This window comes from Adiantum capillus-veneris, chromosome 13 (assembly GCF_014529385.1).
Source record: "Adiantum capillus-veneris isolate H3 chromosome 13, ASM1452938v2, whole genome shotgun sequence".
Classification (NCBI taxonomy): domain Eukaryota; kingdom Viridiplantae; phylum Streptophyta; class Polypodiopsida; order Polypodiales; family Pteridaceae; genus Adiantum; species Adiantum capillus-veneris.
In genome coordinates, this window is record NC_140943.1 from 67,943,968 (window position 1) to 67,960,811 (window position 16,844).

General features: G+C 39.9%; 1 pseudogene; it reads right to left on the minus strand.

Annotated features, from left to right (window-relative positions):
* Nucleotides 1–2,937: 2,937 nt before the first annotated feature.
* On the minus strand, nt 2,938–8,978 carry LOC147444202 (uncharacterized; annotated as a pseudogene).
* Nucleotides 8,979–16,844: the final 7,866 nt, after the last annotated feature.

Here is a 16,844-nt window from a genome sequence, read left to right on the forward strand (position 1 = left end):
TCAGGTAATCCCGCACAAAATTGTTGCTTTTTCTCGGTGAAGTCTATCTTTTGAAATACTATAGGTGTGAGATGTAAATCCCAAAACTTGTCTACATATTTATGTATAGCCTCATTGGAGAGAACTTTAAACTCCCCCATTTGGTAAGCACTTTGTTCTTTCCATCGCTTTCATGATGAAAACTCGTAGAGTTTTCCATGTCTTTGGGGCTTTGTCCTTGCCACGAAGGCTAGCCCACCATTGAAGAGAAGATTTTTGGAAGTGCATAGCTACATGGTGTATCTTAGAGGACTCTGTGAAGCCCTCGTCTCCAAAGGCTGCATCAAATTACTAGATAAAGGCCAATACTTTGTCAGTAGCACCAAAGGTGCCGTCATAGGTAAGAAAAGAGATACTCTTTCCTCCCTCTTTGAACTTCTTAAGATTTTGGGACCTTTTCCAAGAAGGGTAGGATTTGTTGTGTCCTCTCCTCTTGTATTCTATAGGAGAATAACGACTTCTTTCACTGGACAAGGAGGAAGGAGAAGAGGGTGACCTCTTTCTTACCTTTTTATTCCTTTGTTTCCTATCTTCCTGTTGGTGGTCGTAGCATAGCTCACAACCCACCAACAAAATGTCAATTGGGTGGATCAAAACCCGGCTAATACATGGAGGCGTGGATGCACAAAATGCAACGAATTGAAGACTCTAATGAGAGAGTAGGATTTAGTGATTAGAGAAGATGGAATGCAAGAAGAGATGGGAAGCTCTTCTTACACACACCTCAATCCATCAATCAAGTCTCACAATCTCAAGGAAATGATGCTAATCTCTCACTAATGACTAACACATCATGCACACTCAAGCATATGGAAGCCAAGATTAGAGAAATGCAATGCCATTGCCTCAACACACACACTCTAATCAAACACACATGAAGAAAGTGCACAACATATGAGGAAATTAGCAAGAGGATAGAATGATTAGATGAAATTAGAGACTAATAATCACAAATCTAAGCATCACAACACATAGAGATATGGGACAAAAGCATAGAGAGACAAATAGCTTTGCATTATCAACCCAATGCTATCTACAATGTGAGAGAGGAGTTCCATCTCCATAGCCACCTCTCTTCTCTACTCTCCACCCTAGCTCTGAAAATAATGAGCTTCACATTGTAGCATTTGACATGTCAACCTAGGGTTTTTTAAGAAGTGGCCAGCCGTACAAATGTGCATAAAAGGCCTAGGCTCACAAATACAAGCTGGAACTTTCATAAAGCCCATAGATACATGAAAAGTAGGTATACACATGTGTGTATACATCAATGGAAGCATAATGCATGTTGTTGATGCTCACTCATCAACACTCCCCCTTCTGAAGCTTTGTTGTCCCTAACAAAGCCATGTCGAGGTAGACGTTCGAGGAAGGATGTGCCTGCAAAAGAAAATTGTCGATGAGGCAGCAAGCTGAATTACGTGACAATAAAGAATGAGAGTAATGTAAAGCACATGTGGAAATGAGTAAATGCAAAGAATTATGAAATGCTACACTGCCCTTAAGGACAAATAAATTGCACTTTGCTAAAATTAATCAATCAAGAGTTTTGGGCTTATGGATGAGTCTATCAATTAGTCAGCTATGACTAAGGTTAAAACAACTACTCTAGTACTACGTAAGTTAGGAAAATTATTTAAATGCAAGATTCCATAATTGTTCCTTTCAGCTTTGATTAGTCAAGTAACTCTCACAAATCCAAACAAAAGCTTGAATCTTTCACTTTAAGCTCAATGGAAGTCTTTTTCATGTCATTTTTCTTTCTTTCCCTTTTTTTTCTTCATTTTTCTTTCTTTCACATTGTGTCAAAATCATTTGACGTGTGTGCTTATTTTGTGTGCCCAAAGCTTTTTGCTTCTCAAAGAAAAGCACCCACACTGGGAACCTCTAGGGCTCTAGTACCATAGGCAATACATGTGAGTGAAGTACCAAGATCAAGCTGGGAATACTCTTCCAGCCTAAGATTTTACAATTATGGCACTTATTTTTTCTGTTTCCATTTCCTTTGTGTTGATTGAGTGACCAAGACTCTCTATGCCTAAAACACTCCTAAGGTCTCGAACATTCAAATAATTTTACCAACTAGGACTAGCAGTCAGTAAATGAGTTAATCTAAATTCAAGGCCTCCTAATCTCAAATCTCCTCTATAAGACTAAACTCTAAGCAATTAACTAAAGCAAAGACAAATTTATACATCTATAATGGCAAATAACAAAACATAACTAAATGCACTCAATCAAACCATGGAAAACCATAATCAAAGGAACACAATCACTCATCGGTCTAGGTTAGATGAGAGTTGTTGTAGATAGTCTAGCTCTATAACATACAGGGTCTAGTAGTGGTTGCAATGTATATCTCAATCCTACGGTCAACACATAGATGGCATGATCAATGCAAAAGCATGGTGCTTACACTCGGAGGTGACTTGCAAAAAGGTGTGCTAAACTCTCGTATATGCCTACGTCCATAATCGTCAACATATGTCTGTGTATGCTCAAATCTATGCAACTCCATCAGTGTAGGATGAGTATGTGTATCTAGGGACTCATCATCAGATAGAGGCTCTATGTTCCATACGTCTATCTCATGCATTGGCAAGAACATTGCGTCATACTCATCTTTGAAGTATCCTGGTAGTCATAGCCTAGGTGTAACTCCCACTAGCTGATGTGTGGGAGTATCATGAACTATACGCCCTTGAATTTCTGAAAGAAACTCATCCGGCTCAGATCATGTTATAGGTATAATTCTCTTTTGTCACCACACAAGACTAGCATGGGTCTATCTATGGCTAACAAAATAGCTACTCTGTGGAGCTCATCGTGCACATTAGGACTAATGTCGCTCATCAAAGATATAATCTCATGTGACACAACTCTATCATGGTCATGTGATCATGGAATATCTCTAAAAATTGGTGTGGTCACAACGGCCTCTGTAAGAAAATGCGTGGTAGGCGCTGTCATCAAGGGCCGTGGATGCTCTCTCATGGATACACAATGTGGTGGCATCATCCATGGTGGCTCAATGGGTCGTGCATCGAGTGCTCTCATCTCAATAGCTCGTGGTAGCTCTACTCTCAGTATAATCAGGTTTGTGGCACTCGTCGTGTCAAGGGTGACTCTGAATGGTGTTTGTGAGGATCGTAGTCTCAAGATCATATCAGTCTTCGTCCATAGATCTTGTGATGATAATTTCTCAATAGACACGTCAATCTTGGGTCTCAACCTAGATCTGGAATCGTCTATGGTGTCATGTGGCACAATGGGTCTAGGTGGGAATCCTGGAGGTGCTTTACTATCGCATGATCTCACTGTGTGAGTAGACACTGGCTCTGGCTCTGCTATGGTACTAGGAATAGGTAATCTATGGCTAGGGGTAAGTCTATATGGAAGGCCAAAAATCATCGTATATGTGCTCCAACCATCAAGACCGACATAGGTCCTACTACCCATGGATGTACCAAAATCTACCTGAGGCTCTAGGACAAGCATGCGTGACTCTCTAGAATACATGTGATTATCCTCATTAGCATCTAACATATCATCATACATCCGTCGTAGCTGAACGGTCATTGGATGGGATTGTGTGTCAATAGTGTCCTCAAGCTATACCGCTATAATCTCATGTCTCGTCTGTATCCTCTGGACTTGGTAGAGTACCTCTATGGAATCCATGAGATGATCATGCTGCATAGTGTGTGCACTCGTTGTAAGTGTCTCGAAAGTAAGAGTAGAATGGTCATGAGATAGAGGCCTCACATAATATAGAGCAATATCATGATAGATATGTACACGTCGATCACGATAGCATAAAAGTCCGTTGTACTCTCCTACCAACCATAACAATATTAAATCAAAGCCGCTAGGGATCATGGTCACCAAAATGTATTCATCTATGTCAAAAATGGCAATCAAAGGCTAGCCAAGCACTAATCTGGGATCACTGCGTATGAATAAGCTCTAGAAAATGCCTGTCGGTCCAAGTCGCGGTCAAAAAGCAATCAACAGCTCAAATCGAACTCTAATCGTGTGCTAGCGTATGACCACTAGCTAAAATCAATCCAAGGTGAGATCTCGCGTATGAATGGGCTCTAACTATTGTAATCTGATCAATATCAAGACCAGAAACAAACCTCTATAGTAAATCGGGGTCAAAAGTGATCTTTTGTGGAATCTGGGACCGAATCGAGCCAAAATAGAAAAATGCGTGTGAACAGGTTCTAAGGCTCATGACTTGGCCGAACATAGACCGAAATCAAATACGTGTAAAAACACGGTCTGTGCGTGTAATATGGCTCAAATTTGGTCAATTCTGGAGTAATCGAACAAAATTTGGCAAAAATCGGGATCTCCGAGCGTACCTACTCTAAACATGCCTACTCGTGCATAAATACGTATGACAAGGTATGTACAGAATATAGAATGTGTGCATGATGTAAGGACCACAGTCGCGAAAGAGAAATGCAATTGTTTTTTGAGTTGATTTTTTTAATTAAAAAATATCTACAAAGAAATACAACAAAAAATAAAAAAGAAATGAATAAAACAAAAATAAAAAAGATAAAAAGCTCCAAAGAAAATCAAATGTAAAATTTTTTTGAAACAAAATTTTTTGTCTTTTTTATGTTTTTGTTATTTTATTATTTATTTTTTTAAAAGAAAAATTTTGTGATTTTTTATTATTTTGAGTTTTTTTTATTTTATTTGAATTTTTTATTTTATTTGAATTTTCTTTTTTGAGAGATTTTTTTCTTATTTTTTGTGTTTTTTAAATCTTATTTGAATTTGCATTTTTGGGATTTTTATTTATTTTTTTAATTTTATTGTCTATTTTTGTGAATTTTTTTGGTTTTTGAGTTGAGTTTCTCTTTTTTTTAATAGATTTTTGTGAATTTTCTTTTTTTTTAATCTTTTTCTTTGGTTTTTTTAAATTTAATATACAAACAAATGAAATGAAAGTGGAAAAAAATGAAAATGAAATTGAATTGAATTGAAATAAAATTTAAAGGGAGTGAAAACGAAATGAAATGGAGTTAAAATAAAATTGAAAAGAAACAAAATGAAATGAATACAATAAAAAAAGTCAATGACACAAAAAAAGAAAGAGAGAAAGAAGAAAGAGAGAAAGAAGACAAGGGAAAGAGAGAGTTGCTCTTATTTTTCTTTTTCTTTTTGTCTTCTTATAGCTTAATGAGTTTGTGTGTGTAGGGGTGTGTTCACGCATGTGTTTGTGTGTGGTGTGTGTGTGTGCATGGAGTGTGTATGTGTGTGCGATTGGTGTGTGTGGGGTGTGAATATGAGTGTGTATGTATGTGGGTATGTGTGCAATTGTTTTTTTCAAAAAATAGAAAACGATGCAAAAAAGTATGAATATTTTTGCCTGAGTCTCGAAAATGCCCAAAAAATGTCAAAAATGGTCAAAAAATCAACAAAAATTCACTACTTCAAAAGGCACATTTCAGATCGGTTTTTTGCAACAAATTTTCACAATCTATTTAATTTTTGATAAAATTTTAGCAATTTTAAGCACTAACTTAGAAAAAATATGCTAAAAATGCAAAAAATTAGCCTTTTTTCTTTTGAACATATGCATCCAATTTAGCTCTAAGTTCAGCACTTATAAATTTAATTGCACCACTCAGTCAATCCTTCATCAAAATATCACTCGAATTCGAATCAAATTGACTGTTTTTTGACCCACTTTGACCCAAAATTAGCCTAATTAGTGGCCTCATTAGATAAATTTGTGCACAATGATTAATTACACCATCAAATCAGCATTTCAATGAATTCAATTACATCTTAATTCACTCATTCAAATCAATTCAAAAGTGTGTAACTTTTCACAATTAACACACTTATAAGCTTTCACACACATAATTTTGCGGCAATTTCGACGGCATAATGGCGTGATTTTGTGACTCAAAAATTTGATCCGTAATCACCACAACATCATCAAGCATACAAGTTCTTTCTACTCATTCAATCGGCACAAAATTTGCCACAAATTGCACCTAAAATGTGCACACTTTTGCCTACACATAGGCAAACACAAAACCGCTCCTAATTTTTCCCTAATTTTAGCACATCAAATGCGCTTAAACCAATTGAATTCCTACAAAAATCAGCAATTGAAATCAAAATTAGTGCACTCTCATTGCACTAAATCATCATGTTGATTCCAACTCCAAATGACGCCTACACACATGTATGTGTACTCGCATCCGCTTCACAGCACCTTCACCTACAAGCAACCAACACAAACTCTCATGTGTAGCATCAATTTCATTAAAAATTAAGCACATCTGAATAAAGGGCATGCATCCAATTAGTGATTTAGAAATGTGTCAAAAAAAGCCCATATAATTAGTCAGTAATTAGAGGAAATAATTAGCAAAAATCCCCTAATTACACACTAAAAATTGCACAATTTTGCATGAAATTCTTACAAATTTCTTGCAAAAAAGTATTTTCTTGCCTCTAATAGGCTCATAAACACATGTATGCACTCAATGGTTAGTAAATTAGTGTGAAATTAATGTGTACAAAGAGGAAAAAACATAAAATTAGTCTACAAGCTACACAAAACAAATCTTATTGCCATTCCTTCAAATCCTAATGAAAATTAAACTCAAACCATCACACGGGTGATCCTCTAGCTCAGGCGCTTGATCCCTGGCAATGGTGCCAATGTTGGCGGTCATAGCATAACTCACAACCCACCAACATAATGTCAATCCGGTGGATCGAAACCCAGCTAGTGCATGGAGGTGTGGATGCACCAAATGCGACGAATTGAGGACTCTAATGAGAGAGTAGGAGTTAGTGATTAGAGAAGAGGGAATGCAAGAAGAGATGGGAAGCTCTTCTTATACACACCTTGATCCATCACTCAAGTCTCATGAGCTCAAGGAGATCATGATAATCTCTCACTAATGACTAACATTCACACACAAAATCATGCACACACAAGCATATGGAAGCCAAGAATAGAAAAATGCAATGCCATTGCCTCAACACACACACTCTAATCGAACACACACATCAAGAAAGTAAATAACACATGAGAAAATTAGCAAGAGGAGAGAATGATTACATAAATTAGAGACTAATAATCACAAATCCACACACATGAAGAAAGTAAATAACACATGAGGAAATTAGCAAGAGGAGAGAATGATTACATAAATTAGAGACTAATAATCACAAATCTAAGCATCACAACACATAGAGACATGGGAGAGAAGCATAGAGAGACAAATAGATTTGAATTATCAACCAAATGCTAGCTACAATGTGAGAGAGGAGCTCTATCTCTATAGCCACCTCTCTTCTCTACTCTCCACCCTAGCTCTAAAAAGAATGAGCTTCACATTGTAGCATTTGACATTTAAACCTAGGGTTTTTTAAGAAGTGGCTAGCCGCCCAAATGTGCAGAAAAGGCCTAGGCTCACAAATACAAGCTGGAACTCTCATAGAGCCCGTAGATACAAAAAAAGTAAGTATACCCATGTGTGTATACATCAATGGAAGCACAATGCATGTCGTTGATGCTCGCCCGTCAATGCTTCCATTTCAAAGTGATGAGGAGAAGGACTATAGGATGATCTTTTCCTCTTGGGAGGAGTTTGGGATCGTCGAGACCAAAATTTTCACGGAGCCACTTCTTCAGAGGAATTCGGAGATTCACTTCTTTCTTGTTCATTGACTTCCTCCTCCTCTCTTATCGGAGAGAGTCTTCTTTTGGAAGTCTCTACAAGAGGCTTCCTAAGCTCTCTATCTCTTCTTGGAGAGGTAGGGAAATCCCATAAGCACGCAGTTGTTGGGTAACTTCGGCTTGCAAAGCAGGGTTGCCCATAGCTTGTTGCAACCTAGTAACAAGATAGGTAACAAATTTGGGGCATCATAAGTAGCACCTTCATGAGCAAAATCAAAGTTGTCAATATTCATTCTACTCTCTTGATTATTGTTAGCCATGCTTACTAAACTTATGTATATGATACTTTGTGCTTTGGTACCCTCAAAAACCTTAGTTTCAACTCTTCTTTACCTTTGAAAATTAGTTCTCAAGCAGCCACACTTGTGGTTTACAGGGTGTTGATTGCAAAGAACTGGATACTCTTTAGAAGAAGATAGATTAATGAGTCACAGGACAATGAGGCTCTCTTTGAGTATTTGGACAATCAAAAGAGCAAAGATGAATAATATGATAAGGAGGATGATGACCAAGAACATGGAGCCGGAGACCAGTCTCCTAAGGTGATGATGATATGGACAACAAGGATGATGCCCCAGGGTCAATAGCAAGAAAACCAGTACCAACAAGAGGATAGAGTTTAGATAAGGCCAAAGATGGGCAAAATAAAGATCAAAAGAGGGAAGGGGGGCCGACTTGGCAAAATTCAGTGCACTACAAAGGCGGCATTTCGATTCATCAATCACATTCTTCACGGCTGACACATGGTGTACACAAAAATGGCATGCCCTTGTGGTGTTACCCCAAGATCAAATGGCCAAAACAAGCCCCTTTCAATTCTATCTAACTCCTCTTATAGGAGATGATCAAAAACATTTTGTGTCCTCCTTTTCTCATGTAGCTCTTTCTATATCATTTTAGTATTTTTATTACACTCCACACATGTGGCTAGCCATCTTCAGTACATACTGCATGATGTGACAATTTGGCTAGTCTTCTCTCCCTCTCTCACAATTCAAATGCATGTGAAGCACCCCTCCTATGGATGTCACGGCACCATGACAAGGGCTCATGGGAGCCCCCCTCAATAAAAATTTTGGCCTCTTGGAGGCATCGTGGAAACCCCACCTACATAAGATACCACATTAGCATGTCGCTTCACACCACTGTCGCCAACACCACCCCATTGGGCACCTAAAATTTCCTCATGCAGTGGCACCGTCTGCGCCTGCACCATTGTCAATGCTCAGGAGAGAGACCTCCCTCTCTCTTTGTTTCTTTATGGAGGGGAAAGATCCACCCTATATACCCCATGTCCCTTGCTCCAGATTGCGCATGTGGGTAAATTTATGTGCCACATGGCAAACCATACACCCCCCCCCCCCCCCCCCCCCCCAACTTCCGAAAGGCATCCAACAACACCATCAAAAACACCAAAATAATGTTCTTTTTTTCCCAAACTTCAATGCGTTGTCCATTTTTGCTCAAGGCTCCAATGACCAAGAGACACAAAACACACCTGAAAGGTTGCATCTCAGACTTCAACTCCACCTTCTTGCTCTGCATTTTGAGTATGCAAAGACCTTGAATGACGCGTACCAAAACTGGAAAAAATTACCAAATCCTTTGCGACCACATCCACGACCACAACCAATTGTTGACTTCAACACGCCATATCTTCACACTCAAAACATCGATGGACATTCCATCACTTCCAGTTGGTTCCATATGCTGCATCCCTTCAAACCCTAGCAAGCTTAAAAAAAACTAGATGGAACCCTTTCCAATGCTACCAAAAAGTCTCAGAATTGTCCCCCGCTAAAACTTCAAATGCATGTATCTTGGCAACCAGGATGCCGATTTTTGATCCATCAAGACCGACACACTCCACACTTCAAGAACTTTAGCCATACACTTTAGGATCTCCCTTGCCAAACTTTCACTTCACACCCGGTTCACTACCCATGACTGTACCTGCGTGCATACAAACCATTGTCTGTGCCCTCTAATATAATCGACACATTTTGGCTGCACCATCCTTACCCACATCCTTGTTAAGCATTTCTGTTCACCCATAACACACCATTGTCTGTGCCCTCTAATATAATCGACACATTTTGGTTGCACCATCGTTACCCACATCCTTGTTAAGCATTACTGCTCAGCCATACACTTGATTATTGAGGTTTAAACTTGAAACACCAAATAAACACTTGCAAAAACCAAAAAACCATATTTACACAGTCTTATTTTGCTTCCCGCTTCTCCTCAGGTGGGTTTCCCAACCCTTGGTATCATAGCATTGCTTCCACCTAGATCAAAGACATAACTAGGACCGTAGCCATCATTTTCAACAACCTTAAGTAGAAATCCACCCAGTCTGCTTCAAATAGAGCACTACCATGCTTACCATCCTGCTCCACATGCATATCAGTGCACATACATGACCCTCCCTCCCAACCAAGTAAAGTGGGAGCCTCCTCCAAGGAATACTATAGTTGATGGTTGTATCCAAAAGTATCCGCATCAATAATGAAGTAAAAACCTCTCTTGATAGTTTTGCCACATCCATAGCCCGCTCTTCCTTCTCATGCACCACAAAAAACACCTATTTCCTTGCCAAAGGATCCTATTGCACTCCACACTTGTAGTAGTTTCAAACACTCCCTCGTCCATGAAAACAGAGCCATATGGTTCTTCCAACACTTCTTGTAGGCTACCTCCTTCAACTTGTTCTCCCTCTATAATCGTAGCATCTCTCTTTTTCTGCACCAAGCTTCGTACCTATTGCAGTACCATTGCGCACTCCACAGAAACCTTCACAAGCATACTCAACAACATAGTATTGCATATCACTTTCATTTGCATATCTTCTTTCACAGTCACCAAAACTTTCTCTTGCTTCTCACTCACAATTATTAACACATCTTCATACCTTGAGAATGTTCATTATGTCACATATGTGCTACCTGTGTCCAAACCACTAGAACTTGAAAAACTTGTAGCTTCCTCCTCAAAACTCATTGCTTTCAAAGCTTCCGACACCTTCTTGATTTTATTTTCTGGAACATGCACCTTCTCTTTAAAGTTTTGCACCATCTACTTGCTCAAATATTCTTGAAGAAACAAATTAGGTGGCACCTTGAACATGCCTCTTTGCAACTTTTGAGGCCTCATCGGCAGAAGCGGCATCTCCTCTAATCTGCCATCATCTATAATAGCTTGTATCAAATGCATATTAACACAAGGAAAAGACTTTACCTCTTGGAATGTATCATGATTCACTTTGGTTGAGGTACACTAGTCACAATAGCAAGATGCAACAATCTTGCCTCCATTTTCTTCTTCATCTTTGGACTCTTTTCCTTGGCAACTTTGACAGCTTCATCATAGCTTCTTGGCTCTTCAAAATTGACCTTCTCTCAAACACAAGGATGCAGGCAGGCTAGAAATCTATCTAGCTTGAAACATTTTGCATTGACCACTTTGGTAACAACAATCAAATCCCTCGAACATGTTTCAAAATTTTCAACAAAAATGCCAACATCTTCACTTGTTGTTGTAGAATTTTAATCCCACATCTGCTTTAGCAACCGGCACCACTTTGCAAAATCTGTGTAGAAACTTCTCTGGAACCAATCCAATTCTATTTGCTTGCATCTTATGAACCATCAAACCAAGACTTCTCTTTTCCTTGCAACACCAATGGATTTGTCTGCACCTTTTCTTCATCACTTTGCATCCGCAATGAGAGCATAAACATCTCAAAATCTGCAATCCACTTGTTTGCATCCTCATCACCATTGAATATTGGGCCAATACTCTACAACATTTTGCTTACAAACACATCACCATGGAGAAATCATCATGCTCCTCACTGGGGGCACAAAAAGATGGAGAGGGGACATAGGAACACACCTAGCACACACAAATAATCATGTCTGTAGCCAAGGGTCTCCACAGAACCCCTATCCACTAGAAATCAATTTCACATACACACTTTTCTCAATGGAAAACTCACAATCACACATAAATGGACACATACACTCGTCGTCAAAACCACAATTTGCTACACACACACACACACACACACACACACACACACACACACATTAATTTCCTATTTTCCTTGCACAGAATCACACCTCTCACCACCTCAAGGGGGCACACCTGCCTACACACGCCGAGAACAACGCACACAAAAGTGAAAAAAGAGAGGGAAGGGGGCTCCACACAACAAAATATAGTGCACTATAAAGTTGGAAATTTGGTTCATCAATTACATTCTTCATATCCGACACATGACATACACAAACATGGTGAGCCCTCGTTGGTGTCGCCCCAAGATCAAATGGCCAAAACCCCCCCTTCAATTCTCTCTAAGTCCTCTTATAGGAGATGATAAAAAAACAGTTTATGTCTTGCTTTGCTCATGTAGCTCTCTCTAGATGAAGTATTTTTATTACACTCCACACATGTGGCTAACCATCTTTAGTACATACTACATGATGTGACAAGTCGACAGGTCTAGCAAGCAAGCACACTTTATTCCTGTCAAAAAGACTATTAAGACACACCAAATGGCAACCATCTTCATATCTCAGATTTTCAAACACCATGGATTACCAACATTCATCGTGTCAGATAGAGATCCTAGAATGACCGGTAATTTCTAGAAAGGTCTCTTTGAAAATCTAGGTACAAGATTGAATTTCTCTTTGGCTTACCACCCACAAACGTATGGCCAGAGTGAGAAAGCCAATTTTATGATACTCGATCTACTAAAGAATTATGTTACAGAAGTAAATCAACGATCACAATGGGAGAAGTATTTACCCCTTGTAGAGTATGCGTACAATAATACTATCCATACTACTACAGGAAAATCACCTTTTGAGATCATAGAGGGAAGACCAAAATGGCCCTTGCTAAAAGTACATGGGAATATCTTCGTTGTTGATGAGTATAGCGGTGACCTACAAGAATCTTTTTAAAAGGTTAAGGAGGCTATATCCATCTCTCAACAAAGGCAAAAAGCTGTGACAAGCACAGAAGGTCCTTAACGTTCAAATAAAATGATTGGGTCTTACTTAAGTTTCCCAAGGCTTGATTGACGCAAATGATGGGCAAAAATCCTCCGGGACATCAAAAATATTATGCTAAATTAGCAAAAAGATACTATGGTCCTTTACAAATCTTGAAGCCAATCAATGACATGGCTTATCAACTCAAGTTTCCCAACCATTGGCTCATACAAAATGCTTTTCATGTGGGACTACTTAAGCCCTACATAGGAGAGCCACCAATAGAACCAATTATTGAAGACCCTCCAGAAATTGAAGACCAAGAAGAGGTGCTATAACCCAAACCTATCCTTCAGCATGAAGACAAGGTACTATGGCATAGTACAATTATTCGACGGTATGTTATTAAGTTCAAAAATTATCCATTTGAAGATGCTAGATGGATGCAAGGAATACAGCTTAAGGATAGTATGAACCTTGCCAATGATTACTATTAAGTATGGAGCCTGATTTACCCTTGTAATTTTCTGTGGTAAAAGCGCACATTTGTAAGGCCCCCATTATGAGGAGAAGCCATCGTGCGTGAAGGAAAATCACTCACCGGAAACCAAAATTTTCATGGACAAGAATTAGGGGCAACTTTAAAGGCCTCGGGGGCGGAGGCCCCCGAGACTTCTTTTTTCGCCGGAATATTATGGCCGGACGGCGGCCGAAAAGTGGTCGGAAAACAACCGGTCGGTTGACCAGTGGCCGGTAGTCAATGGCCGATGGCCGGTGGTCGGAAGTCAATGGCCGGTGGCCGGTGGCCGAATTCAAAAGCGGACTTGTCTTCTCAAGGGCGGCCACACATGGGCGGATTGGAGGGTCCGATTTGGACTTATTCACACAAGGGCGGCTACACATGGCTGTCTCTCATAAGAGATGGCACCCTTTTGGCCTATAAAAGGAGGCCATTTCTACACACATTTCATAGTGTGAAGTTGATGCAACAAGGTGAGTGTGAGGTGGTGAGAGTGAAGCAAGGCGGGAGCTCCATTAAGGGTATAATCCCTTTGTAAACTACTTCTTGTTTTGAAGTACTAAAGCCATTGAGTGGCTGCTTTCCCGTGGACGTAGCCCACATTGGGTGAACCACGTATATCATGTGTACTCTCTCTCTCTCTCTCTACTCTATAATCTCGTGTATATAAATTTGTCTCTCTCCATTAAGTAATCTACTCAATTATCTATTTAGCTACGTCTTATTTCCTAACAACTGGTTTCAGAGCAAGGTTTTCTCGTAGCTAAATTATCTCAAGGAAAGGATTCCTTGAATTGAGTGGGAGTTATGGCAGAGGAAGGGAAGCTCAAGATTGAGAAGTTCAACGACAAAAACTACCAACATTGGAAGATGCAGATTGAAGACTATCTCTACCAGAAGGACCTCTATTTGCCACTAGGCAGTCTTGCGAAGAAGCCCGCAACAATGGCAGATGAAGCATGGATTGTCCTTGATCAAAAGGCACTGGGAACAATCCGGTTAAGCTTGGCGTCAACGGTGGCCTTCAATGTTTCGGAGATGAAGACCACGGAGGAATTGATGAAGTCACTTGACGACTTCTACGAGAAACCATCGGCATCCAATAAGGTATTTCTTATGAAGCGCTTGTTCAATCTAAAGATGGCAGAGAATGGTTCAGTTGCAGAACACTTAAATGACTTTAACACAAACATAAGTCAACTTCGATCAGTGAAAATCAATTTTGATGACGAAGTGCGAGCTCTCCTTATAATATCATCTCTACCGGATAGTTGGGACAGCCTTGTGATGGCTGTAAGTAATTCTATCTCTGGCACAAATACTCTTAAGTTTGATGATGTTGTGGGTGTTCTCCTAAGCGAGGAAATGCGAAGGAGAAGCACAGGAGAATCATCAAGTGCTGCACTATTAGTGGAAACAAGAGGAAGGCCTAAGGAGAGGTTCAAAAACCAAAAGGGTCGTGATCGCTCAAGGCAGAGCAAGTCATGCACAAAGTCAGTTCTTGAATGTTGGAACTGTGGCAAGAAGGGCCACGTCAAGAAGGATTGCTGGTCCAAGAAGAAGAAGGAGACAGAGTCCCAAGACAACAAGCCAACATCGGAGGCCAATGTGGCAGGTAAAGTAGAGCAAGATGCTCTAATTCTCTCATTAGACAATGTGTCTAATTCCTGGATAGTAGATTCCGGGGCTTCATTCCATGCGACACCACACAAGCAACATTTCCAAGACTACACCAAAGGTAATTTTGGGTATGTATACTTGGGAGATGATGAAGCTTGTGAGATTGTCGGGAAAGGTACAGTTTCTGTCAAAACTGCTAACGGAAATGAATGGAAGCTTAAAGATGTTAGGCATGTTCCTTCTCTTCGCAAAAATTTGATCTCTACAGGACAATTGGACGATGAAGGTCACAACATTGCATTCGGAAACAAATGGTGGAAGATCTCAAAGGGATCTTTGGTGGTTGCCAAGGGAGAAAAAGTCGGTACACTTTACTTGTGTATTGTTAGCACGCAACCTTCAGCTTGTGCAGCAACTACAGAAGTTGACAGTGCGGTGTCGCACTACCGACTTGGGCATATGAGTGCCAAAGGAATGCAAATCCTTCAAACAAAGAAGCTTCTACCAGGTTTGAAAGAAGTGGATTTAGAGTTCTGTGAAGATTGTGTTTATGGTAAACAAAAGAGGGTGGGTAAAATTTCAAAAATCAAGAAATGAAAGAAAAAATAAAAAACTTGAGTTGGTTCATTCTGATGTTTGGGGTCCTGCAAGTACACCATCACTTGGTGGCTCATTGTACTATGTAACATTCATAGACGATGCGACTAGAAAAACATGGGTTTATGTCATGAAGAATAAATCCGATGTATTTTCCATATTTCAAAGGTGGAAAGCCTTTGTGGAGAATGAAACAGGTACCAAGGTTAAATGCCTCAGATCCGACAATGGAGGCGAATATTGCAGCCAAGCTTTTGAAAGCTTTTGTGCTAGCAATGGCATTCGGAGGCAAAGGACAACCCCAAGGACACCTCAACAAAATGGGATTTCGGAAAGGATGAACATGAAAATCATGGAACGAGCACGAAGCATGCGACTACATGCAGGCCTACCGCTTGAGCTTTGGGCGGAAGCTGTAAGTACGTCTGTGTACTTAATCAATCGGTCACCCTCAACGGCATTGGATGGGGGAGTTCCAGAAGAGGTATGGACAGGTAAACCGGTAAATTATGCATTTCTCAAAGTGTTTGGGTGTGAGGCTTTCATGCACATAGATAGAAGCCTAAGATCAAAGTTAGATGCTTAGTCCAAAAAGTGTTTCTTCATTGGCTATGGAGAAGGAGACTTTGGGTATCGCCTATGGAATCCTGAAGATGGTAAAATCTTAAGGAGTAGGGATGTAATTTTTAACGAACAAAATATGTACAAAGATTACTTGGAAAGAAAACAAACAAAAGAAACAGGTGATGAGTACATGGAGCTTGAGGACCGTGAAGACTCAAGGACTGCAAACGGTGACAATGTGCAACAACGTCAACCAAATGAGGAGCCTCAACCTATTCCCCGAAGATCTACAAGAGCAAGTAGACCTCCAGAAAGGTTTGTTCCTTCCTTCAACCATATCTTGATCTCAGATTCTGGAGAGTCGGAATCATACGAAGAAGCTATGAACCATGAATCCAAAGAAGAATGGACGAAGAGCATGCAAGTGGAGATGGACTCACTACATCGCAACCAAACATGGGAGTTGGTTGAGTTGCCTAAAGGTAAGCGGGCACTTCAAAACAAATGGGTGTACAAGCTAAAGGAAGAAGAAGGTGGGAAGAAAAGGTACAAGTCTAGGCTTGTGGTAAAAGGTTTTTCTCAAAAGAAATGTATTGACTTCAATGAAATATTTTCTCCTGTTGTAAAAATGAACTCAATTAGGCTTGTCTTAAGCCTTGTGGCTGCTCATGATCTAAATCTCGAGCAAATGGATGTAAATACGGCATTCCCTCACGGTGACTTAGAGGAGGAAATCTACATGCTTCAACCAAAGGGGTATGAAGTAAAAGGTAAGGAG